This window comes from Oncorhynchus nerka, linkage group LG26 (assembly GCF_034236695.1).
Source record: "Oncorhynchus nerka isolate Pitt River linkage group LG26, Oner_Uvic_2.0, whole genome shotgun sequence".
Classification (NCBI taxonomy): domain Eukaryota; kingdom Metazoa; phylum Chordata; class Actinopteri; order Salmoniformes; family Salmonidae; genus Oncorhynchus; species Oncorhynchus nerka.
The window spans coordinates 4,590,875-4,609,836 of NC_088421.1; positions in this window are offsets into that span (position 1 = coordinate 4,590,875).

Consider the following 18,962-nt stretch of genomic DNA (forward strand, 5'->3'; position numbering starts at 1 on the left):
TATTGCACAAATCAAGAATATGTTTGTTCTATAGACACGATGTCCTGTTGTAATCGCATAGGCCAAATTTAGGCTAATTGATTCTATCAGTTGGGATGCAGTCTTTGTATAGGCTATTGCAAAAAAAGCTAGGTCTATATAGCCTACTGAAAATAATTACAGTCTGAACATACATATTTATCTTCTGAAGGTAAGACGTAACAGGTTCCATTGAGACATTCACACTGTACTTTTATCCCTGTGCTGAGTGCCAAGAAAAAACACAGTATTGTCTCTCTCGACTTTAGAAGTACGCGTTTGTTGTCTTCTGCCGAATGACCCTTCTTATTACGCCAAAATAATGACGTGTCGAGAATGATAGATTCCTGCGCTTTCATCTCGCGCCAACATTCTTCGGCGCTCTGATTTCACCTCTGTAATCGTCGGGAACGCCCTCCCCCTCGCATGAACCATGTCATTTTACCTCTATGTTGCCAGCTCTTGGGTTCTTATCCAAGACGGGCCGGAAGGTTAATTGAACTACACTGGGACCATGCTCACTGTGCCAATAGCGTTGAAGAAATACGTAGTAATTCTTGTCACATTTATAATACAATGTTTGGCTGTAAAATGTCATTTTGGGGGGTTCAATGTCCCCCTTAGTAACATGTCCATCACCACATCATGCTAATCTTGAAGTCTAGCATGGATAGATGCACAATATAAAATAGAAATGTCTTGAGTCATGATATATTAGTCTCCTATGAGTTTGAGTTGAAATCATGGGTTCACACATTGTGACACATCTTGTGTGTCAGTCTGTTCATCAGCCTCAAACTTAAGGCCATTGGGGATAGACTGAATCTACACTGACATTTTGTCACAAAGCTGTCTTCATATCTAATCATTAAAACAGTATTCTTATTTTGTTTGGCAGGGCCTCCACAGATTCTGTAAGGCCGTGGCTCTGAATTAGCATACCACCCCACTCGTCTCCGTGTGGCACAGTATACATCAACCACAGGTCATCAATCACCATGCACAAACTCAAGAATTTAACAGCATATGCTATTCACTGGCATTGTGAAAGTTAGAATGTAATTTGCCACAGGGTAACAAACTAAATGTATTAAAGGTGATTTGTCTTGTACACCCTAAGAGCATGGAATAGATATCACTCGTTGGTTGACAGGCAAACCACTGACTTGTAAGTAGAGTTCAGGTTGTAAGATTCAAGACTGTGGTGTCCCACAGGGTTCAGTTCTAGGCCTATTTTCTGTTTAGCTGTTCCCCCAGGGTCATGTCATTAGCTGGTATATAATATCTCTATTCTAATGTTGCTGATGATGCACAAATCTCCTTGACTCAGGGATGAAAGACACTACCAATGTTCCTCAACTCAACAGTATGAAAACTGTTCTTTCTTATGTAGATTTACATTTCAGTCATTTAGCAGATGCTCTAATCCAGAACGATTTACAGTTAGTTCAAATACCTAACAGAGGTAGTGATGAGGATTGGAGGAATTGATGAGAGTGAGATAAAATTGAGACTACCAGTCACAGGTAGTTTGGACACACCTACTCAATCAAGTTTTTACTATTTTCTACATTGTAGAATAATAGTGAATACATCAACACTATGAAATAACACATATGGAATCATGTAGTAACCAAAAAAGTGTTAAACAAATTAAAATATATTTTATATTTTAGGTTCTTCAAAGTAGCCACCCTTTGCCTTGATGACAGCTTTGGACACCCTTGGCATTCTCTCAACCAGCTTCACCTTTAATGCTTTCCCAACAATCTTGTAGGAGTTCCCACATATGCTGAGCACCTGTTGGCTGCTTTTCCTTCACTATGCAGTGCAAATCATCCCAAACCATCTCAATTGGGTTGAGGTTGGGTGATTGTGGAGGCCATCTGGTACACCACTCCATCACTCTCCTTGGTCAAATAGCCCTTACACAACCTGGAGGTGTGTTGGGTCATTGTCCTGTTGAAAAACAAATGGTAGTCCCACTAAGTGGAAACCAGATGGGATGGCATATCAATGCAGAATGTTGTAGTAGCCATGCTGGTTAATCGTTCCTTTAATTGTAATTAAATCACCGGTAATGTCAACAGTAAAGCACATGCAAAGATAATCTGTTCGCCTACTCTGCGTCTCACAAAAACATGCTGGCTGGAACCAAAAATCTCAAATTTGGACTCATCAGACCAAAGGACAGATTTCCACCGGTCTAATGTCCATTGCCCGTTTCTTGGCCCAAGTAAGTCTCTTCTTATTATTGATATCCTTTCGTAGTGGTTTCTTTGCAGCAATTCAACCATGAAGTCCTGATTCACGTAGTCTCCTCTGAACAGTTGATATTGGGCTGCAATTTCTGAAGCTGGTAAGTCTAATGAACTTATCCTCTGCAGCAGAAGTAACTCTGGGTCTTCCTTTCCTGTGACGGTCCTCAAGAGAGCCAGTTTCATCATAGGGCTTGATGGTTTTTGCGGCTGCACTTGAAGAAACTTTCAAAGTTCTTGAAATGTTCCCGGATTGACTGACCTTCATGATTTAAAGTAATGATGGACTGTTGTTTCTATTTGCTTATTTGAGCGGTTCTTGCCATAATATGGATTTGGTCTTTTACCAAATCCTCTGTATACTACCCCATACCTTGTCACAACACAACTGATTGGCTCAAACACATAAAGAAGTAAAGCAATTCCACAAATTAACTTTTAACAAGGCACACCTGTTAATTGAAATGCATTCCAGGTGACTACCTAATGCAGCTGGTTGAGAGAATGCCAAGTGTGTGCAAAGCTGTCATCAAGGCAACGGGTGGCAACTTTGAAGAATGTCAAATATATTTTTATTTGTTTAACACTTTTTTTGGTTACTACATGATTCCATGTGTGTTATTTCATAGTTTTGATGTCTTCACTATTATTATACAATGTAGAAAATAGTAAAAAATAAAGAAAATCCCTTGAATGAGTACGTGTGTCCAAACTTTTGACTGGTACTGTATGTCCAATGAAAGGCTACAGATTGAGGGATGAACAGGAAAAATGTTCTAATGATGGAGGGATGGACGTTGCTGGGAATCCAGTGATAGCAGGGTTACCAAACTGGTGACATGGCACCAAGCAATTGTTTTTGGGGTATGCATAGGTAGCTAGGTGGAGTTGTGGACGCTTGTCATAGCTGTGCAAGGTGAGGGACAGATGAGAGAGAGCGAGCAAGGGAGGCTCAGCCTCTCTTTAAGACTGTAATTATGTGTGCATTATGGAGGAGAACAAAGCCAGGCCCTGCAGCCATGGAGCAGGGATGTGCCCTTACTGTGGCTTTTATTCACACTGGGGGAAAAAAGTTAATAACAATACTTCTCAACTCAGCCCAGACTGCTTGGCGTCTCCCCTCCCACGTGTGTGTGTGTGTGTGTGTGTGTGTGTGTGTGTGTGTGTGTGTGTGTCCGGAGCACATATGTTGCAAAGAAAGCGCTACACTTTACAGTATACAGTCTTCATACACAATTGGAGTCAGTCTGAGAGAAAGAGGTTGGATTACATTGCATTATAAATTTAGACCTGGATATCATTTCCGTTCCGTTTAAGGTTTTGACCCAATCTCAGGTCTATTCTGGGATGGAATTAATCGCTGTTTTAAAATGTGTGATCTCCAACATGGTTTAGCCACAAGTGGCCAATTATAAGCTTTGTTTGACGCAATTGATAATGAAGTTGAATAAAATAGATGAAACATTGGAGCTCCTCGGGGCTCCTCTCTACCAAGGCAAATGTAACATGAGACTAATACTTGTGCCATATAGAGTAATCAGCCACAGCCTGGCCATGACCACAATGGTGTTACAGAATGAGGCCCCCTGGGACAGATTATGTCTTATTATGGCTACACCTGTAGGGACCACAAATATACATTTTTTTTTGTCATGCAGTTTCTACTCTGCATAAACATTTTTTTGTTGTGTGTGTTTTTTTAAACCTCATGCCGACAGATCACGTGGGCAAAATAAGAACATCAAAAGTGTGTGTGCATCAGTGAGAGTGACTGAGGAGCATGCATCACACCACAGGCACCAACAATTAGTCTTCAATAATCTATGGATTTGCCTATTTAAGCCATGCTTTTGGTGTGCTGTCTGTCCATCTTATTCATTGTGGACTTTATTCATCGGGATACAGCACTCATACTTATTGAGGAATAATCTGAGAGTGAGCACATTAGCCTACCCACTGTGCACACACTGGTTGAATCAGAGTTGTTACCACCTCATTTCAATGAAATGATGTTGAACCAACGTGGAATAGACGTTGAGTTGACGTATGTGGACAGTGGGTAGGCTACCTTTTAGTATTTTCTCAGATCAGATTTTGATCAAATGAAATCATTGCAGGTCGCTGTAAAGTAGTATATAGGTTGCCCACATTTGAAGTATGCCTACAGAGGACAATCAAAAGATAGCCCATGTGTTCTGTAAATAATGATGGTTTTTATTTAGTTTAGGCATTGTATTGTATAGGCTTATGCAAATGACAAATTTTGCACATATTAATCAACATTTAATATCTGTAAATAAAAGTATAAATGTCCAGTAAACATTTTTGTAAAATAGTGGATAAGAAATTAGACGTTGCTCATTCTGATTATGAATAACAGACGCATTCACGATTTCGCGTAGCTATAAACTATTTGCCTCAACAAACAGAAACATTCTGACACGAATATCAAATTAAATTGTAGGTCCATGTTTAGAATTTACGGATATTATAAAAACAAAATCGTTGTTTAAAATTACATTTTTGGGTCGTTTCCTAAATGAAGTGCATGCAGCTGAATCGAAAAGATAAGTTAAATGGGCTTATGTGGCCTGTAGAAATAGTGCCATTTCATCAAACTTGGCAATGCCGACCATATAATTTCGAAGTGGTCAATAGGATAATTGATTAATTCAGCAGTATGCTATTTATGCAAGACTATTGATTTGATTATTTCTAAGATGTAGGCAATTCGCACGAATTGTCATGTGTAGCCTGTTGTATTATGACATATTTTGTCTTATTTTAGGTTGATGGATTGCGGATGACGTTCGTTGTTACCCTTCTGAATATATATTAGAAAGGCTTTTAACGAAATCAATTATTTTATTGGTTGAGTCAGGGTGACTGTTAGGACTACACAACAAGATATTTAAAGAACAATAGTTTTTATGACGAGAAAATATGATCCTATCTAGCCTTGGCTGAACAGTTTTCTCGATATTGTTCATTTTATTAGGCAAAAGACAAGGCTTTCGCTATCAGAATAGAATATATTGAAAGGACAATGAAATTCACTACTGTTAATTTATGTTTAACCCCCGCTCTCCTCCCCATAACCTTGACCATTGTCTGAACTTAAACCTAAAGCTTCACAGAAGACAGCAGTGGTGGAAAAAGTACTAAATTGTCATACTTGAGTAAAAGTAAAGATACGTTAATAGAAAATGACTCGAGTAAAAGTGAACGTCACACAGTGAAATGCTACTTGAGTAAAAGTCTAAAAGTATTCGGTTTCAAATATACTTAAGTATCAAAAGTACGAATAATTAAAAATACCTTATATTAAGCATACCAGACGGTACAATTTTTTTGTTTTTTAAACGTTTATGTATGGCCAGGGTCACACTCCAACACTCAGACATAATTTACAAACAAAGCATTTGTGTTTAGTGAGTCCACCAGATCAGAGGCAGTTACCAGGGATGTTCTCTTGATAAGTGTGCGAATTGGACCATTTTCTGTCATGCTAAGCATTCAAAATGTAACGAGTACTTTTGGGTGTCAGGGAAAATGTATGGAGTAAAAAGTACATACGTTTCTTTAGGAATTTAGTGAAGTAAATATAAAAGTTGTCAAAGATATAAATAGTAAAGTAAAGTACACATACTCCAAAAACTGCTTAAGTAGTACTTTAAAGTATTTTTTACGTAAGTACTTTACTCCACCAGATATACGGTTACCATCTGTCATTACAGAGGACTCATGCACCGCCTCCCGACCCAATACTTTTTTATCCGTTAACTGCATATGAAATGTATGTATTTATTGAACCTTTATTTATAATTGTGAAAAATTCTAAATGGTTGAAAAATGTCTGTTTGTCTGTCTGAGTGTTGGTTACAACAACACTGAAATATACAAGGCCAGATGCATTACTTCAGCAACAGTTATATGTTAGGCTATTCAGGATAGTTCCATTAGGAAGCTACAGAAATGGGGAGACATTACTTTCACCAAAACAGCAGAAGCCTGAATGAAGGCATCAGTAGCATGGGATTTTCCCACAGCAGAAACCAGCTGCTTATAAGAGTTTTAAGAGTTCCCAGAATGAGAGAGTCCTTCCTTAGGATAGACAAGTGGCCAATCCTCAAAAAGAGAGAGATACTAGCAGAGGTATAACAAAGCATATCTCTAAGGTCTCTCAGATATGAAATGGATGGTTGTGTAAAAATATTTTAGCGCAAAAGTGGTTAAATGTATAGATATGGTGACACACAACCTAAACTCAAAAAGTGCAGAATAATGCATGGCGAGAGCCAAAAAATGGCATACATGTCATCACATCTAAACAGCAATACCAACAGGCTTTTTATCATACTATCAAAAAAAAAGCTACAAAAGTGCAGAGTAATGCCTGGCTGGAGGGGGGTGGGCCACATCTAACCCAAAATTCAAGCTCAGATATTGCTAAAAATGTGGAATACACGTAGTCGGTTATCTGCCCTACATACACAAACAAACAGCATTAGGACATATGAATGCATCTTGGAAATATAGACCTGTAAACACACAGATACAATATGCTGAAAATATCAACAATTAAAATGTATGATGAATGTGAACTTCACTTTTTGGTAGCTGTTCAATAGACAATCGGTCAAGTCAAATTTGCTCTCGTTCAGTGCTGTATTGTCCTGCCTGACAAAATGCATACAATTAGGCCTGCACATGTTTTTTGATGTTGTGGCTATTGTAATTGCCTCTAAGGCAAGTAGGCTGAAACTGAAAACTGTCATTCTTTCCAGCCAAAAGTTCCTCTGTGAATGTTATATGTTCAGCCCCTATTCTTGCAATTACATTAGGGGGCCCCCCTAGATTTTTCTCCAAATCCAATATAGCGTCCACAATTAAATATGGCTGCCACCATACCGTTTAATAGTGGTTTAATCACCTGTTTATGAGCATGTTTTAATGAGAGACATTTTTAAGATTTATGTACCTGTACTGTATGACCTGTACTCAAGACAATTTTTGTGTACTTCAACTATGTTAGGAATCCAATACGCCCAGCATATACACTCAAAGACCTTTGTCTGGATTAGGAAAAGGAAGTAGGCTGTTTGTCATGGCAACACCAAGTATTCCAAGTCACAAGCCTCTCCAAGGATCAATGAGGCAACTGGGAGGCTCCAACGAGAGGAAAGAGAATCCAACCCTGGACTCTCAAATCCACTCCATATCTCTACAGCTTTTCCCCACTGTGGTATAACTGTGCCTCCAAGATTGGAATCTTATGTCACCTCCTTATCATTTAGAAGTAAGCTTTGATTCATTGCTTGTCCAATACGACTGCTTGAATCCAACACACACTTTCACTGGCTCACTGCATTTGTGATGCACATTGGGATGTTCTGAGCTCCTGTTCGGGTTGAGCTGGCACATTGCTTCTTACAGAGAAATCACGTCCACTATTCTGTCTGTCTGCAATGGAGTTGCCTTATATGTTGATTTGGTGACACTAAGGTGTATGGGAAGGATGCAAACATACATGACAAGCGCATAAGGCTAGTATGAACCAACCCAACCTGTTGCTCATTGACAAGAAATGCCATCAATTTAGTTGGCCTTCTTCACGTCATAGGAATTGCACCTCACCAATGTCAATGCAATCCTAAATCTCCCAGAACTGTCCTCGATATGCCCACTCCACCATCAGTCCTCCCCCCGGGAAGTTACTAGAGACAGAGAAACCCTGGAACTGGACTGTCACATGTCAGAAGGCCATTCAACAGCTAAAATGCCATACCCAGAGTCAATATCAACATAATAAGGAATTCCCCTTGACCACGCTCACAAATTGTGGTAAAACAATTATTACTTTCTATCGACCCCCATTTTAAAACAGCCAACTTCATTGTCAATTTTGAGTCATAAAGAAAGAACAAAAACATGTCGAAAAGCTACTGTGTTGTTCAATGTACATGTGACTAGGTCAAAAAACCCGAGCTACGGCTCGCAATGCTCCCAAGTAGGACAATATAGCCTGCGAGAGGAGCCCTGTGGCTTCAGGCTATTCAGTGTGGGAGATATCCAAGTAGGCTACACGTAGATATGTATGCGGAAAACATTTAATCACAGGGCTAGTATAACTCAACTCACTACTTGTAGTGAGTACTTCTAGTCCGTTTATTTGGGTTGTTGGTCTTGGCTAGCTTAATGTTCCAGTCGGTAGCTAGCTAGCACTCACTCACGTGGCTTCTAGCACCGTCATGAAAAGGGGCATGAGGGGAAGCTCGACAATAGTATGTTTTTCTAAGTAGTGAGAATGCTCTGGAGCAGGCAATGTTGAAAAGTAATCTTTGGACATGTTGTACTTAAATGTAGTTTCGTAATTGAGTAAAACAGGCGGACAAAAAGAAAATTGTGTTCGAAAAAGGTAAAATTATTTGATGTTAGGCAATGGGGTAACTGAAATAACCAAAGGTTGTTTTCCCCACAGGTCCGCAGCGTTCTAATACTGACTGGGACTATCTGGAAATTGCTGGCGTGAATTGCTCTAATATGCATTTATTTGACTAACAACCTTGGCTGGCCAGCCCTGAAATGAAGAATGAGCTCTCATGCTGGGGTGACTCATGCATTGGTCTGGGAAACTGTGCACTAATCCCAACATCTCTATAAGGCAAACAAGAGGCACCATAGGACAGTAAAACTTGCTGTATGTGATCGTTTATGGTGGCTGGGGATTGACCGTAAGATATTGGGCTTTGTGCACCATGCTTGATCAGCTCCACTTCCGCTGCAACCCTTTTACTGTCCATCAATAGCCCAGGGATCGTCTTTAAATGTACACGTTTGGGGAGCTATGCTATGTCCCTCACAACCAACTATCACATTTTATGGAAGACCCAGATGCAGACCATGTCGAAGTAACAAAAGTTTATTACTAGAACAGAGGGCAGGCAAAATGACAGGTCAAGGAAAGGTACAGAACTGCTGTAACGCTTGTCGTTGGAATGAGGTGAGGACCAAAGCGCAGCGTGGTACGTGTTCATCATTATATTTATTAAACAGAGAACACTAAACAGAATAACAAAGGAGAACGAAACGAAACAGTTCTGTAAGGTGACATGCACATAACAGAAAGAAATCACCCACAAAACACAGGTTGGAAAAGGCTACCTAAGTATGATTCTCAATCAGAGACAATGAACGACACCTGCCTCTGATTGAGAACCATACCAGGCCAAACACAAAACCACACCATAGAAAAAAGAACATAAGACTACCCACCCAACTCACGCCCTGACCATACTAAAACAAAGATATAACAAAAGAACTAAGGTCAGAACGTGACAACTGCAGGCAGTCTCAGGGTCAGGGCAGGCAGAGGTCAATAATCCAGGGTGGTGTGACAAGGTACAGAACGGCAGGCAGGCTCAGGGTCAGGGCAGTCAGTCAAAACCGAGAAAACAGGAACTATAGAAAAAAGACAGGCGCAAGGGGAAAACGCTGGTAGGCTTGACAGACAAAACAAACTGGCAACAGACAAACAGAGAACACATGTATAAATACACTGGGGATAATGGGGAAGATGGGTGACACCTGGAGGGGGTGGAGGCAAGCACAAAGACAGGTGAAACAGATCAGGGTGTGACACCAACTCTTCTTAGTCATATGACCTAGCTACACTCTAACTAACTTCTAAGTAACCTGAGGTCACCCTCACAGATTCTGTAAATCTCCCGCTGGCCTTGCCCCAGCCCTTAACAGTCCTTAATCAATGTCAAACACCCACAATTAGTGTCGGCCAAATGATAATCCTACTCGAAAGCAAACGTTCCCACAACTTTCCCTTAATAGTCTCATTAGGTCATTAACTAATGTTTTCACAGGAATATTCCTGTGAAGTACAAGGAATGTTTCCAAGAGACCATTCCTTTAATGTCAAATGTAATTTGGGTACCATGGGTACCATGTTCTCAGAACTTAAGATATTAATGGTCTAGACATGTTTCATGGGAATGTTTGCAAAAACATTTGCCTCCAGTTTTCTGTGGGTTAGGAAAACATTGCATCTACGTCCCACACAACATACACAGAACATGGTTGCCATGTTCTCAGAACATAAAATATTCATGTTCTAGACACATATGCTGGGAATGTGGCAAAAACATTCTTGTGTCCAGTTTTCTTTGGGGTAGGAGAATATTCCACCAATGTCCCACCAAACATACACAAAACAAAATGTTGGTGGAATAGTAACCTGTTTTAATGAATCACTATGATCAATAAAATATTTTCTTGAGTATACTTCTAACAGAGCTGAGATGTACAGTACTGTATAGTGCATTCATCCTATTGCCTACACCTATAAAGTTTCAGATCTACACAAGTGCCTAGGGAGGAGGGGTTAGGGTTTCTTCTGTACAGGGCCTAACTATACTGGCCCAATAAGCACATGCCTTAGAAATATCCCTTATTGGCACAGTGGTTAGGGTGTTTGTCATTGGTTCTAGTGGCCTGGGTTTGAGACCTGCTAGAAGAGTCACCCTACTGCCACATTTTTAACAATATGTTAATGTCATTATTTGGCAACAGTTACAACACCAGTGGAGGCTCCTCAGAGGAGGAAGGGTAGGACCATCCTCCTCAGTTAATTTAAGAAAAAACTAGACCAAATATATTAATGTCACCAAAGAATTGATTAAAACATACTGTCTTGCAATGAAGATCTACACTAGCCTCAGCAGAACTCTGTGGCAGGGTCTACAGTCAATCACGGACTACAAGAAGAAACCCAGCCCAGTCACGGACCAGGATGTCTTGCTCCCAGGCAGACTAAATAACTTTTTTGCCCGCTTTGAGGACAATACAGTGCCACTGACACGGCCTGCAACGAAAACATGCGGTCTCTCCTTCACTGCAGCCGAGGTGAGTAAGACATTTAAACGTGTTAACCCTCGCAAGGCTGCAGGCCCAGACGGCATCCCCAGCCGCGCCCTCAGAGCATGCGCAGACCAGCTGGCCGGTGTGTTTACGGACATATTCAATCAATCCCTATACCAGTCTGCTGTTCCCACATGCTTCAAGAGGGCCACCATTGTTCCTGTTCCCAAGAAAGCTAAGGTAACTGAGCTAAACGACTACCGCCCCGTGGCACTCACTTCCGTCATCATGAAGTGCTTTGAGAGACTAGTCAAGGACCATATCACCTCCACCCTACCTGACACCCTAGACCCACTCCAATTTGCTTACCGCCCAAATAGGTCCACAGACGATGCAATCTCAACCACACTGCACACTGCCCTAACCCACCTGGACAAGAGGAATACCTATGTGAGAATGCTGTTCATCGACTACAGCTCGGCATTCAACACCATAGTACCCTCCAAGCTCGTCATCAAGCTCGAGACCCTGGGTCTCGACCCCGCCCTGTGCAACTGGGTACTGGACTTCCTGACGGGCCGCTTCCAGGTGGTGAGGGTAGGCAACAACATCTCCTCCCCGCTGATCCTCAACACGGGGGCCCCACAAGGGTGCGTTCTGAGCCCTCTCCTGTACTCCCTGTTCACCCACGACTGCGTGGCCACGCACGCCTCCAACTCAATCATCAAGTTTGCGGACGACACAACAGTGGTAGGCTTGATTACCAACAACGACGAGACGGCCTACAGGGAGGAGGTGAGGGCCCTCGGAGTGTGGTGTCAGGAAAATAACCTCACACTCAACGTCAACAAAACTATGGAGATGATTGTGGACTTCAGGAAACAGCAGAGGGAACACCCCCCTATCCACATCGATGGATCAGTAGTGGAGAGGGTAGCAAGTTTTAAGTTCCTCGGCATACACATCACAGACAAACTGAATTGGTCCACTCACACTGACACCGTCGTGAAGAAGGCGCAGCAGCGCCTCTTCAACCTCAGGAGGCTGAAGAAATTCGGCTTGTCACCAAAAGCACTCACAAACTTCTACAGATGCACAATCGAGAGCATCCTGGCGGGCTGTATCACCGCCTGGTACGGCAACTGCTCCGCCCTCAACCGTAAGGCTCTCCAGAGCTAAGGTTGTGAGGTCTGCACAACGCATCACCGGGGGCAAACTACCTGCCCTCCAGGACACCTACACCACCCAATGTTACAGGAAGGCCATAAAGATCATCAAGGACATCAACCACCCGAACCACTGCCTGTTCACCCCGCTATCATCCAGAAGGCGAGGTCAGTACAGGTGCATCAAAGCTGGGACCGAGAGACTGAAAAACAGCTTCTATCTCAAGGCCATCAGACTGTTAAACAGCCACCACTAACATTGAGTGGCTGCTGCCAACACACTGTCATTGACACTGACCCAACTCCAGCCACTTTAATAATGGGAATTGATGGGAAATGATGTAAATATATCACTAGCCACTTTAAACAATGCTACCTTATATAATGTTACTTACCCTACATTATTCATCTCATATGCATACGTATATACTGTACTCTAGATCATCGACTGCATCCTTATGTCACTAGCCACTTTAACTATGCCACTTTGTTTACTTTGTCTACATACTCATCTCATATGTATATACTGTACTCGATACCATCTACTGTATGCTGCTCTGTACCATCACTCATTCATATATCCTTATGTACATATTCCTTATCCCCTTACACTGTGTATAAGACAGTAGTTTTGGAATTGTTAGTTAGATTACTTGTTGGTTATCACTGCATTGTCGGAACTAGAAGCACAAGCATTTCGCTACACTCGCATTAACATCTGCTAACCATGTGTATGTGACAAATAAAATTTGATTTGATTTAGGTTAGCACCATGGTGTAGCTGTAAGACAGCTAGCTTCTGTCCTCCTATGGGTACATTGACTTCAAAACATAACCTAGGTGGCTCATGGTTCTCACCCCCTTCCATGTTGTCCACCAATTAAAGGTTCAGAGAATTAATCTAGTACTGAAAGAATACGCTACAGCTAGCTAGCACTGCAGTGCATAACATGTGGTGAGTAGTTGACTCAAAGAGAGAGAAAGACATAGTAGTTGATAAGAGGCAATCCGTAATTTTGATTAAGACATTAATGAGAAAGCTAAGTGTAACTGTCTTCTTCCTCCTCTGACGAGGAGTAGTAGGAAGGATCGGAGGACCAATGCCCAGCGTGGTACGTGTTCATGATTATTTTAATAGAACACTGGAAAATACAAAATGACAACGTGAAATAACAAAAACTGAAACAGTTCCGTGTGGAACACACAGACACAGAAAATAATCACCCACGAAACACAGATGGGAAAAGGCTACCTAAGTATGATTCTCAATCAGAGACAACTAACGACACCTGCCTCTGATTGCGAACCATACCAGGCCAAACTCAAAACACAACATAGAAAAACTAACATAGACAACCCACCCCACGCCCTGACCTACCTAAAACAAAGACATAACAACAGAACTAAGGTCAGAACGTGACAGTACCCCCCCCCCCCTCCAAAGGTGCGGACTCTGGCCGCAAAACCTAAACCTATAGGGGAGGTTTCCGGTGCTATGAATATGGGACCAAATAGTAAACTTCGACTACTTCAGGGAAGTCAAATCATTTTGTCAATCATTTTGTAAAAACACTAATTAAAAACAATCTCTTTCTCGGAGCAATTGTATTAGTATAAAATAATATAATATCCCAAAAAATGTGGCATTCAATATAGCTCAGTATTTGAATTATATATTTTATATTATTATTATAATATATTTTATACAGTCATAATTGCTCATCTTTGTCAAAGGTTTCAGAGCCCACTGTATAGCCCATGACTTTTCAAATAAAATAAAATAAAATGTTATTTGCCACATGCGCCGAATACAACAAGTGTAAACTTTACCATGAAATGCGTACTTACAAGCCCTTAACCAACAGTCAAGAAGAAGGACATATTTACCAAGTAGGCTAAAATAAAAAGTAATAATAAAAAGTAACACAATAAGAATAACAATAGCAGGGCTATATACAGGGGGCACCGGTACTGAGTCAGTGTGCAGTGGTACAGGCTAGTTGAGGCAATCTGTACATGTAGGTGGGGGTGAAGTGACTATGCATAGGTAACAAACAAACAGTGAGTAGCAACAGTGTACAAGAGGGGAGCGGGGGGTCAATGTAAATTGTCTGGTGACGATTTTTAGGAATTGTTCAGCAGTCTAATGGCTTGGGGGTAGAAGCTGTTGAGGAGACTTTTGGTCCTAGACTTGGTGCTCCGGTACCGCTTGCCGTGCGGTAGCAGAGAAAACAGTCTATAACTTGGGTGACTGGAGTCTCTGACAATTTTATGGGCTTTCCTCTGACACCGCCTTTTATATAGGTCCTGGATGGCAGGAAGCTTGGCCCCAGTGATGTACTGGGCCGGTCGCACTACCCTCTGTAGCGCCTTACAGTCAGATGCCGAGCAGTTTCCATACCAGGCAGTGATGAAACCGGTCAGGATGCTCTCGATGGTGCAGCTGTAGAACCTTTTGAGGATCTGGGGGCCCATGCCAAATCTTTTCAGTTTCCTGATGGGAAAAGGTTTTGTTGTGCCCTTTTCCCGACTGTCTTGGTATGTTTGGACCATGATAGTTCATTGGTGATGTGGACACCAAGGAACTTGAAACTCTCGACCCGCTCCACTACAGCCCCGTCGATGTTAATGGTGGCCTGTTCGTCCCGCCTTTTCCTGTAGTCCACGATCAGCTCCTTTGTCTTGTTCACATTGAGGGAGACATTGTTGTCCTGGCACCACACTGCCAGGTCTCTGACCTCCTCCCTATAGGCCATCTCATCGTTGTCGGTGATCAGGCCTACCACAGTTGTGTCGTTAGCAAACTTAATGATGGTGTTGGAGTAGTGTTTGGCCACACAGTCGTGAGTGAACAGGGAATATAGGAGGGGACTAAGTACACACCCCTTAGGGGCCCCAGTGTTAAGGATCAGCATGGCAGACATGTTGCTGCCTACTCTTACCATCTGGGGGCGGCCCGTCAGGAAGTCCAGGGTCCAGGTGTAGAGGGAGGTGTTTGATCCCAGAGTCCTTGGCTTAGTGATGAGCTTTGTGGGCACTATGGTGTTGAATGCTGAGCTGTAGTCGATGAACAGCATTCTCACATAGGTGTTCCTTTTGTTCAGGTAAGAAAGGGGGGTGTGGAGTACGATTAAGATTGCGTCATCTGTGGATCTGTTGGGGCGGTATGCAAATTGTAGTGGGTCTCTGGGAGGATGCTGTTGATGTGAGCCATGACCAGCCTTTCAAAGCACTTCATGGCTACCGACGTGAGTGCCACGGGGTGATAATCATTTAGGCAGGTTACCTTCCCTTCCTTGGGCACAGGGACTATGGTGGTCTGCTTGAAACATGTAGATATTACAGACTTGGTCAGGGAGAGGTTGTAAATGTCAGTGAAGACACTTGACAATTGGTCCGCGCATGCTTTGAGTACACATCCTGGTAATCCGTCTGGTCCAGTGAATGTTGTGAATGTTGACCTGTTTAAAGGTTTTGTTCACATCGGCTACCGAGAGTGTTATCACACAGTCATCCAGAATAGCTGGTGCTCTCGTACATGCTTCAGTGTTGCTTGCCTCGAAGCGAGCATAAAAGGTATTTAGCTCGTCTGGTAGGCTCGCGGCACTGTGCAGCTTGCGTCTGGGATTCCCTTTGTGGTCCGTAATAGTTTTCAAGCCCTGCCACGTCCAACGAGCGTCAGAGCCGGTGTAGTAGGATTAAATCTTAATCCTGTTTTGACGCTTTGCTTGTTTGATGGTTCGTCTGAGGGCATATCAGGATTTATTATAAGCATCCGGATTAGTCTCCTGCTCCTTGAAAGTGGCAGCTTTAGCCTTTAGCTCGATGTAGATGTTACCTGTAATCCATGGTTTCTGGTTGGGATATGTACGCACAGTCACTGTGGTGATGATTTCATCGATGCACTTATTGATGATGCCGATGACTGAGGTGGTGTATTCCTCAATGCCATTGCATGAATCCTGGAACATATTCCAGCCTGTCCTGTAGTGTAGCATCCACGTCATCTGACCACTTCCATATTGAGTGAGACACTGGTACTTTCTGCTTTAGTTTTTGCTGGTAAGCAGGAATCAGGAGGATAGAATTGTGGTCAGATTTGCCAAATGGAGGGCGAGGAGGGCTTTGTATGCTTCTCTGTGTGTGGAGTAAAGGTAGTCTAGGATTTTTTTCCCCTGGTTGCACATGTGGTGCAGCAGGTAGCCTAGTGGTTAGAGGGGCGGCAGGTAGCCTAGTGGTTAGGTCGTTGGACTAGTAACTGAAAGGTTGCAAGATCGAATTCCCGAGCTGACAAGTTAGAAATCTGTCGTTCTACCCCTGAACAAGGCAGTTAACCCACTGTTCCTAGGCTATCATTGAAAAAAAGAATTAGTTATTAACTGACTTGCCTGGTTAAAGGTAATCATTTCTTTTTAAACGTGACATGCTAGTAAAAATTTGGTAAAACTGATTTAAGTTTGCCTGCATTAAAGGCCCCAGCCACTTGGAGCGCCACTTCTGGGTGAGCATTTTCTTCTTTGCTTTATGGCCTTATAGAGTTGGTTGAGAGCGGTATTAGTGCCAGCTTCGCTTTGTGGTGGTAAAATAGATGGTTACGAATAATACAAATGAGAACTCTCTTGGTAGATAGTGTGGTCGACAACTTATCATAAGGTACTCTACCTCAGGGGAGCAATACCTCGAGACTTCTTAAATTTTAGACATTGTGCACCAGCTGTTATTGACAAAAAGACACACACCCCCACTCCTCGTCTTACCAGAGGTAGCGTCTCTGTTTTGCCAGTGCATGGAAAACCCTGCAAGCTCTATATTGTCCGTACCTTCATTCAGCCACGTCTCGGTGAAACATAAGATTTTACCATTTTTAATGTCCCATTGGTTGGATCATCTTAGTAGTAGCTCATCAATTAGATTTTCTAACGATTGTGCGTTAGCAAGGAGAATGGAAGGCATTGGGAGTTTACTCGCTCGCCTCCCGCTTCTCAGAAGGATCCCCGATCTGCGTCCTTTTTTCCAGCGTCCTTTCTTCCAGTTCCAGTGAATGTAGGATATCCTCCTCGTCGGACTCATTAAAAGAAAAAGTTTCTTCCAGTCTGCGGTGAGTAATCGCTTTTCTGATTTCCAGAAGTTATTTTCAGTAATAAGGGATGGAATTAGCAACATTATGTCCATAATAAGTAAAAAAATAAGTTATACAAAATTAAGAAGAAAAATCATAATTGCACAATTGGCTGGGAGAATGTAAAACTTCAGCCATGTTCTTCGGCACCATCTTTTCAAGACTTTTGGTGGAAATATTAGGTTTCGGTGTCTTTCTAAAAATCGAATGGGGAATGTTTTGGGTGAATTTGCCAACTTTTGCTGATTTAAGGTCAGTTTCTCATACTAGCTCCAAGATGTTTAGACTTGCATTGGGCTGAAGTAAACTTACCCCAGATCTGTGGTTACGGGCAAGAAGAGCTTCTTACACTGGCCCTCAAGGCTCGGTCACTTAGGGTGAATGACGTTAAATAGCTTTGGTCTCTTCCCCCTCTCTCTTTGATGTTATGTCGCCTTCACATGAGTACAGTTCGTGTTTTGACACTTGGCCCTAGTTGTAATCAATGGGTAGGAAAGTATACCCATTGACTTATTACACATTTAGTTGTGTTACAGCACAAATGTCAGAGTCAAGGCCCGCGGGCCACATCCGGCCCGCAAGAAGGTTTTTTACGGCCCCTGGGATGATCTTGATTTATTATTAGAACCGGCCCGCAGCAAGCCGGCAGCCCGCAGATCTTTTACACGCACCAATACTACATTTCCCACAATGCAAAGGTGACGCACCGAGCAGTAGGCTGCTTCATTTCAATATTTATTGGCACAGCAGTCGTCAGCATCACAGTAAAATTAACTTTCAGATACCCATCAAAAATGGCAAAACGGAAGGTGGATACTGAGAACCGGGGGTTTCAAACAAGGTGGGAGTCGGAGTATATGTTCACGAAGGTAGCTGGAAAACCTGTGTGTCTTCTGTGTGGAGAAAGTGTGGCGGTACTGAAAGAGTATAATCTGAGACGACATTATGAAACGAAACACGCGGACAAAAACAAGAATATGGACATGGAACAAAGGCTACAAAAGGCAGAGGAATTAAAACGAGGCCTCAAATCTCGACAGGCTCTGTTCAAAAAAGCCAAATCACAAGGCCAGGCTGCTGTCAAGGCCAGTTTTATTTTGGCAGAAGAGATCGCTAAATCAGCCCGGCCATTTACGGAGGGGGATTTCATCAAAAACTGCATGATTAAAGTTTGTGACGAAGTTTGCCCAGAAAAAGGCAACTCTTTTTAAATGTGAGTCTGAGCAGAAACACCATTGCCGAGAGAGTAGACCAGTTGTCCATCAATCTAAAAGAGCAGCTTGTGAAAAAGGGAAAAGATTTTATTGCATATTCCTTGGCTGTGGATGAGAGCACCGACATTTCTGACATTGCCCAGTTGTCAATTTTCATCCGCGGAGTGGACTCCAACCTAAGCGTGACAGAGGAGTTTTTGGCTTTACGTCCTATGCATGGCACAACTACGGGGCATGATTTGTATGAAGAGGTGTCAAGATGTGTAAATGAGATGGAGCTGCCTTGGGAAAAACTCGTGGGTTTGACAACCGACGG